Source organism: Chrysochloris asiatica, unplaced genomic scaffold (assembly GCF_000296735.1).
Source record: "Chrysochloris asiatica unplaced genomic scaffold, ChrAsi1.0 scaffold00006, whole genome shotgun sequence".
NCBI classification, from domain to species: Eukaryota; Metazoa; Chordata; class Mammalia; order Afrosoricida; family Chrysochloridae; genus Chrysochloris; species Chrysochloris asiatica.
In genome coordinates, this window is record NW_006408524.1 from 27379034 (window position 1) to 27387309 (window position 8276).

The 8276-nt window shown below is 39.8% G+C and overlaps 1 pseudogene; it reads left to right on the forward strand.

The window, feature by feature from the left end:
* The first annotated feature begins 4922 nt into the window (after window positions 1–4922).
* Window positions 4923–5177, forward strand: LOC102813335 (annotated as a pseudogene).
* The last annotated feature ends 3099 nt before the right edge of the window (window positions 5178–8276 follow it).

The window sequence follows — 8276 nt, forward strand, 5'->3', positions numbered from 1 at the left end:
ATCGAGCATTGTTTCGTTCTGCTGTGCATGGGGTCGCTATGAGTCGGTTCCGACTCGATGGCACCTGACAACAACAACAACAGTGGTGGTTGTAGGTATTTGCCATCTAGTCAGTTTTAACTCATTAGGTGCTGTCAACTCATAGTGACCTTATGCACAACAGAACAAAACATTGCCCGGTCCTGCGCTAGCCTCTCAATGGTTGAGTCCACTGTTGCTGCCACTGTGTCAATCCATCTTATTGGGGGTCTTCCCATTTTTTTCACTGACCTTCCATTTTACCAAGCATGATGTCCTTGTCCAGGGACTGATCCCTTCTGACAACATGTCCAAAGTATGAGAGATGAAGTCTTGCCTCCCTCACTTCTAAGGAGCACTCTGGCTACACTTCTTCCAAGACAGATTTGTTTGTTCTTCTGGCAGACCAGGGTGCTGTTAATATTTTTCTTCAACACCATAATTCAAATGTATTGATTCTTTTACAGTCTTCTTTATTCATTGCCCAACTTTCACATGCATATGAAGTGATTGAAAATACCATGGCTTGGGTCAGGAGCACCCTACTCCTCAAACTGATAACTTTGTTGTTTAATACATTAAAGAGGTCCTTGTGCAGCAGATTTGCCTAATGTGATACTTCACAGGATTTTTTGGCTGCTGCTTCCATGAATGTTGATTGTAAATCCAAGTAAAATGAAGTAAGTTATGACAACTTTCATCTTTTCTCCAGACACATAGCTTTGTACAGGATTTCCAAGGACTAGCTAGTGGGTTTGAACTGCCAACCTAGCAGATAGCAGTCCAGTGCTGATCTTACAGCACCACACCAGAACTCCAAAGAAGTAGTAGTTGTTGTTGTTGTGAAGTGCCGTCGAGTTGATTTCGAACCATGGCAAGCCTGTATAGGGTTTCCAAGGAGCAACTGGTGAGCTTGAACCACCGACCTTGCAGTTCAAACAACTTTGCTGTCTGATGCATTAGCTCACAGAGCCACACCAGGACTCCAATGAAGTAGTGGCACCCTTCAAATACTGACTACTCTGAGACCAGAATCTCCTCTCTAACCTCCTTGATGTGTAATCACCCAGCCTAGCCATGAACACTCAGAACCAGGACAAAGAGCCCACTGCCTTTCTTAAAAAAATTTAATTCTTCCTTGTTAGAAAGTCTATTACATGGTAACTCTCACTCATATTCCCAACGGGGCTACAGACTCCTTTCCCTCAGCACTCTTTCAATATTTTGATGTTTGGCTCCACAAACAACGCTCATGGTAGCAGCAGTCAAGAAATCAAACAACATATTTCATCAAGCAAATCTGTTGCAAAAGACCTCTTTAAAGAGCAAAGATACCAGTTTGAAGACAAAGGTACGCCTGACTCAAGAAATACAGCCTGAATGCTCCTTAGATGCAAGGATGGCAAGACTTGTCTCTGGCACTTTTGTCATGCTGTCATATGTTATCAGAAGGGATCAGTTCCTGGAGAAGAACATCATGCTTGGAAAAGTGGAAGGTCAGCAAAAAAGAGGAAGACCCTCAACAAGATAGACTGATACAGTGGCAGCAACAATGGGCTCAAACATAACAATTGTGAGGATGTTGCAGGACTACGCAGAGTTTCATTCTGTTGTGCATAGGGTTGCTATGAATCAGAACCAACTCAATGGCACCTAGCAATGACGATAAGAATTCCCTACTCCCTCTACCCCTTCTCTAATGACCCTCAAAGCTTTTCTTCACCTGTTTAAAATATCGGAAACTCTTTACCATTCCAGGTGAGACTTAGTTTTGTATTCTTGCACCATGACAGTGAGCTTCCTCCAAGTATGCTTTCATTCATCTTTCACCTTTAAATTAGAATGTCTGGAATTTGGATTGGAGCTGGACTCTCCTCCCCACCCTATATCCTTGTTCTAGACATGGATCAGGAAATGTTTTCTGGAAAATGCTACATACTAAATATCCTCAGCTTCACCAGTCACGCAGTCTCCATGTGTCTTAATCTGGGTTCTCTCGAGGAGCAAAACCAGTGATGAGTATATATAACAAATGGCTCACTCAACTGTGAAGAAATGGCTTTCACAATGGTAGGAGGTAGCAAGTCCCAAATCTGTGGATCAGGTGGGTGGCAGGGTAGAGACCTCTGGTGGCTCACATGGCTGCAGGGCCTAAGGAACTCAAAATCTACAGGCCAGGTGGAAGGCTGAAGACTTCTGTAGGCTTATATCCCAAGAGAGTTTTGCCAGCACATCCATTTACAGACTGGAGGCCGATCACACTCTCAAGGAAATTCCCCTTTCAACTGATTGGCTACTTGGATCAGATCACAAGATGGAATGTGATTATAGAAGAACACATGCCCAATCACTGAGAACCATAACATACGCAAGTTGACACATAACATTAACCACCTCATTGGGCAAACTAGTCAGCTCTGATATTGTTACACAAAAGCAGCCACAGACACTACATCAACATATTGCCTGTAAATGCCACAACAACACCTTTTTAAAATACAAAAACAGGAAGAAGGACATATTGGAGCATACACTGCTGACCCTTGTTTCAGATAATATCCTCCCACTAAAAAAGATTCCCATCAGTCTTTTTTTCAGGGACTTTCTCACACTATTGAGCCTTTGTCATACTTGCCACTGAGTCAATATAGCATTGAGTGTCTTTCTAAGTGCAAAGCAGAATACAGAAACAATAACAAGGGCTAGCCAACCTCATTCTTGATATGTGCAGGGAGGAGTGTGTTGGAACACTGCAGGACAGACTCTATCAGTTCCTGCTACCAGATATCTGTCCAGGTGCCGCCATAGCTGAGCTGACTCAGGAAGAAGTTGCTGTCCCCATGATGGAAGTGTTACAGCTGTGCAGCAGATTTGGGGCTCTCAAGGGGAAAATGTGCCTTCATCCATGTTAGATGTCATGCTGGTAGACTCAGCTTCACTCTCTCACCTGCTGAGTACTTTCTGGATATTCAATCTATTATCACATATGTAGAGTTACAACTATTCTTTCCATCATTTATCAACTATTTTTGCCTTTATTCATAAGGCATTTGCATCATTAAGGTATTTGCTGGTGGCAATTAATTACCTACTAATGAGGCAAAAAGAGCCCTACAATTCCTTTCAACAATAGTTGATCATTCAATCCAATGTTTTTTGTTTACTCAGACTCAGGAATGTCCTTAATTAAGATTTGCTGTCGCTTCCTGCCTTGATGATTCAGCTTCTAGGTAGTCACCTCTCGATTATGTGGCATAGGAGTGGGAAGAACACTGGACTGTGAGTCAAAATACAAATACTAGACCCATCTCCATTACTTTTAGTTTGAGAGCTTAAATAACTTTAGTTTTCTCTGTTTCTTCATAAATAAAGTGAAGAAAAAGAATACTTGTCCCATGTATTGATGTAAATATAGGCATGTTTTCTAAATATATGTAATGTATTTTTGATACAGAAAGATGGTCATAATATGCAGTAGTGGAAAAAGCAAGCAAAGAAGTCAGTTTATAAGTATTCTTTTACATACTTAAAGTTTTTTCTAAAGGTACTATGCAAAGATGGTACTAGCGATCATCTCTGTGTGAGTAATATTTATTTGATTCTCTTTGTCTTATATTTAATTTCCATGTTTTCTACAACAAGCAAGTACTACTTAATGATTTTGTTGTTATTGTTAAGTGCTGTTGACTTGATTACAACTCCTAGTGATCCTGTATAGGTTTCAAGAAGCAGCTGGTGGTTTTGACCTGATGACCTTGTGGTTCACCATACACTGCTGATCCTACAGCACCTCACCAGAAAAGGTCAAATTTTTCAATAATTGCTCATTGAATTATAAAGTGGTGGTTGTGGTGGTTTTGTGCCATGGAGTCAGAACCAACTCATAGCGACCCAGTACAGGGTTTCCAAGGCTGTAACTCTTTACGGGAGAAGAAAGCCTCATCTTTCTCTCATGGAACAGTTAGTAGTTTCGAACTGCTGACCTTAAGATTCGCAGCCCAATTCGTAACCAATACGCTAGCAGAACTCCTTGAATTATAAAGCAATACATGTTAATTCTAGAACATTTGATAAATGGCAGAAGCACATTTGAAAATAACATATTTAAAAACATGAGCTTCCTGGAGTAACCCATCAGAGTGGCAGTAAGTCATCCCCTACTATTGAGTTTTCATATTCCATAGTTCTTAGGGTTCCGCGTGCTGTCCTAAAAAGCAGAAGCTTAACCATGGTGTGTGTTAGGCAACAGTTTGGGGGTGTAAAATCCCATAGCCATTCAAATAGGGAATTAAAATGGCTATGAGCCACTCATCTGTCAGTTTGTTTACTGTGGTGGGTTGCATGTTGCTGTGATACTGGAAGTTACGTCACCAATAATTAAATACCAGCAGGGTCACCCATGGCGGACAGGTTTCCATGAAGCTGAGACAGACTAGGAAGGCAGAGAGGCAGGTATTTGCTTAGCCACTGAAATCCTTATGAGTAGTAGTGAACCACTGTGTGATACATAAGTGGGAAAGAGCTGCCACATCAAAACACAGTTGATCTTCATGATAAGGATGAAATAAAGTTTTCAGGACCTTCATTAGCTGATGGCGTTCAACTCAAAATGAGAAGATACAGCTGCAAACATCCATTGATAATTAGAACATGAAATGTAAGAAGTATGAATCTAGAAAAGTTGGAAGTAATCAAAAATAAAACGGAAAGCATACCAATTAATCTTGTAGGCATTCGTGAGCTGAAATGGACTGGCATTGGCCATTATGAACCTGACAATCATATGGTTTATTATGCCAGGTATGACATCCTCAAAAAGAGGATTCCCAAGTCCTGACTTTGAGCTGCCTCTTCCTTCTCCTTTCATTCCGAGGGCTCTCTGGAATCCTTGCCACCCCACCGGCATGTCTCAGGATGAGTTTGACAAAGCTGTCAAAGAGGTTAGGAACCTCAAGACCAAACCAGCTGATGATGAGATGTTCATCTACAGCCACTATAAACAAGCTACCGTGGGCAACATAAACACAGAATGACCTGGGATATTGGACTTCAAAGGAAAGGCCCAGTGGGATGCCTGGAATGACGTGAAAGGAACCTCCAAGAAAGATGCCATGAAAGCTTACACAGTAGAAGAGCTAAAGAAGAAATATGGAATATAAGGGAGTGGATGTAGATGTCAGCCAAGCATTGTATCTAAACAGTTATAACACCTTGTTGTTTTGTTTTGTTTTTTTATAATACTCTGGGTGAAGTTAAGTCATGAATATAACCAGTTAACCTAGTTTCTCAAACTCTCCAAGATACAGCTCTAACAGATTAGGAGCAACAATGGTTACTCACCTGCTCTTTGTTGTTTTTATTTGTAGATCAATTAAAAGTCAATTTGTTACTTCAAAAAAAAGGATTCCCAGATCTATCTTAAAATATAAGGATACTATCCTACACGCAAGGCCAGTTAATACAACTAGTATTCAGATTTATGCACCAACCACTAAAGCCAGTGATGATGAAATTAAAGAATTCTACAAAATTCTTCAGTCTGAAATTGACCAAACATGTAACTCTGATGCATTGGTAATTACTGATGATTGGATTGTGAAGGTTGGAAACAAAGAAGGATCAGTAGTTGGAAAATGTGGCCTTGGTGATAAAAATGATGCCGGAGATGGCATGATAGAGTTTGGCCAGACAAATAACAACATATACATGGTAAATACCTTTTGTGAGCAACATAAATGGCAAGTATACACATGGACCTCACCAGATGGAATACACCAGAAGTAAATTTACTATATCTGTGAGAAAAGATGATGGAGAAATTCAGTAACATCAGCCAAAACAAGGCCAAAGGTAGACTGTAGACCAGATCACCAATCTGTCATATGCAAGTTCAGGTTAAAGCTGAAGAAAATTCAAATTAGCCCATGAGAGCCAAAATATCACTTTGAATATACTCAATCAGAATTTAGAAACCAGCTTAAGAATTCAATTTGATGCAACCAAAAACCTGAAGAGTGTTGGGATGACATCAAGAGGATCATACCTGAAGAAAGCAAAAGATCATTAAAAAGACAGGAAAAGAAAGAAAATGCCAAAATGGATGTCAGAAAAGACTCTGAAACTTGTCATGAACATAAAGAGACTAAAGTGACAGGAATAATGATGAAGCAAAAAAGCTAAACAGAAAATTTCAAAAAGCAGTTCAAGAAGACAAAAATAAGTATTATAATGAAATGTGCAAAGACATGGAGTTAGAAAATCAAAAGGGAAGAGCATGTTCAGCATTTGTCAAGCTGAAAGAACTGAGGAAAAAAATTAAAGCTTCAGGTTGCAATACAGAAAGACTCCATGGGGAAACGTATTGAATGATATAGAAAGCATTAAAAGAAGATTAAAGGACTAGGCAGAGTCACTGTACCAAAAAGAAATGGTCAATGTTCAGAGGTACCAAATGATCAAGCACTGATGGTACTGAAGGAAGAAGTCCAAGCTGCACTGAAGGTATTGGGGGAAAACAAGGCTCTAGGAATCGACAGAATACAAATTGAAATCTTTAAACAAACCAATGCAGCACTGCAGGCCCTCATCCATCTATGCCAAGAAATTTGGAAGACAGCTGCCTGACCAACTGGTTGGCAGAGATTCATAGTTGTGCCCTTTGAAAGAAAATTGACCGAATAGAATGTAGAAATTATGGAACGAAATCATTAATATAACAAATATGCAAGTAAAATTTTACTGAAGATAATTCAAAATGGGTTGCAGCAGTACATCAACAGAGAGCGTCCAGATTCAGAAGAGGACATGGAACTAGGGATATCATTGCTGATGTCAGATGGATTTTGGCTGAAAACAGAGAGTAACCAAAAAATGTTTGTTGTTACTTTGTTGCTGTGTGTTGCCAAGACAGTTTTGACTCATAGTAACTCTGTACAGAGTTTCCAAGACTATAAGTCACTACTAGAATGAAAAAAAAAAAGCCTCATCTTTCTCCCTTGGAGAAGCTGGTATATTCAAATGGCTGACTTTACAGTTAGCAAGCCATGCATAACCCACTAAACCAAGATGTTTACTTGGAGTTTATTGAATGTGCAAAGGCATTCAACTGTGTTGATTATAACAAACCATGGATAACATTGCATGGAATGGGAATTCCAGAACACTTAATTGTGCTCACGAGGAACCTGTACATAGACCAAGAGGCAGTCATTGGAACAAAACAATAGGGATTCTGAATGGTTTAAAATCAGGAATTTGCCAGGGTTGTATTCTTATACCATATTTATTCAACGTATGCTGAGAATCTGAGAAGACGGATTATATAAAGAAGGACATGGCATCAGGATCAGAGGAAGACTCGCTAACAACCTGCGATATGCAAATGATCAACCTTGCTCACTTGATGTGAAAAGGAATTAAAGTACTTACTGATAAAGATCAAAAAAATTCAGCCTTCAGTATGAATTGTACCTCAACGTAAAGAAAACAAAAATCCTCACAACTGGATCAGTAAATAACATCGTGATCAATGGAGAAATGATTGAATTGTCATGTTTGGATCCACAATCAATGCTCATGGAAGCAGCAGTTAAAAAATCAAACAATCTATCACATTGGGTAAATATGCCGCAAAAGACCTCTTTCGAATGTTAAAAAGCAAAGAAGTCACTTTGAGGACTATGATACCCCTGACCGAAGCCATGACATTTCCACCGTATATGCATGTGAAAGTTGGACAATGAATAAGGAAGACCATAGAATAGTTGATACATTGAATTACGGGATTAGCAAAGAATATTAAAAGTACCGTGGATTGCCCAAAAATCACAAGCAAATCTGTCTTGGAGGAAATGCAGCCAGAACACTCTTTGGAAGAGAGGATGGTGAAACTTCATGTCACGTACTATGGACACATGATCGGGAAGGACCAATCCCAGGAGAAGGACAATAAACTTGGAAAAGTGGAGGGTCAGCAAAAGAGAGGAAGACCCCTCCTTCCCCTGCCAACACAATGGACTAACACAGTGGCAACAAGCATAATGACCGCTGTGAGGATGGCACAGGACTGAGCAATGTTTCATGCTGTTGTGCATAGCATCATTATTAGTCAGAACTGACTCCAAAGCACCTAACATGTAACCCATAAAAATTTGAGATTAATCAAGGCACTGCTAAAACTTCTGTCATGATCTCTTAAAATGAGCAACAAATAATTGTGTTTGTTTGGTTTTGGAGTTCTGATGTGGCACTCACTGTAG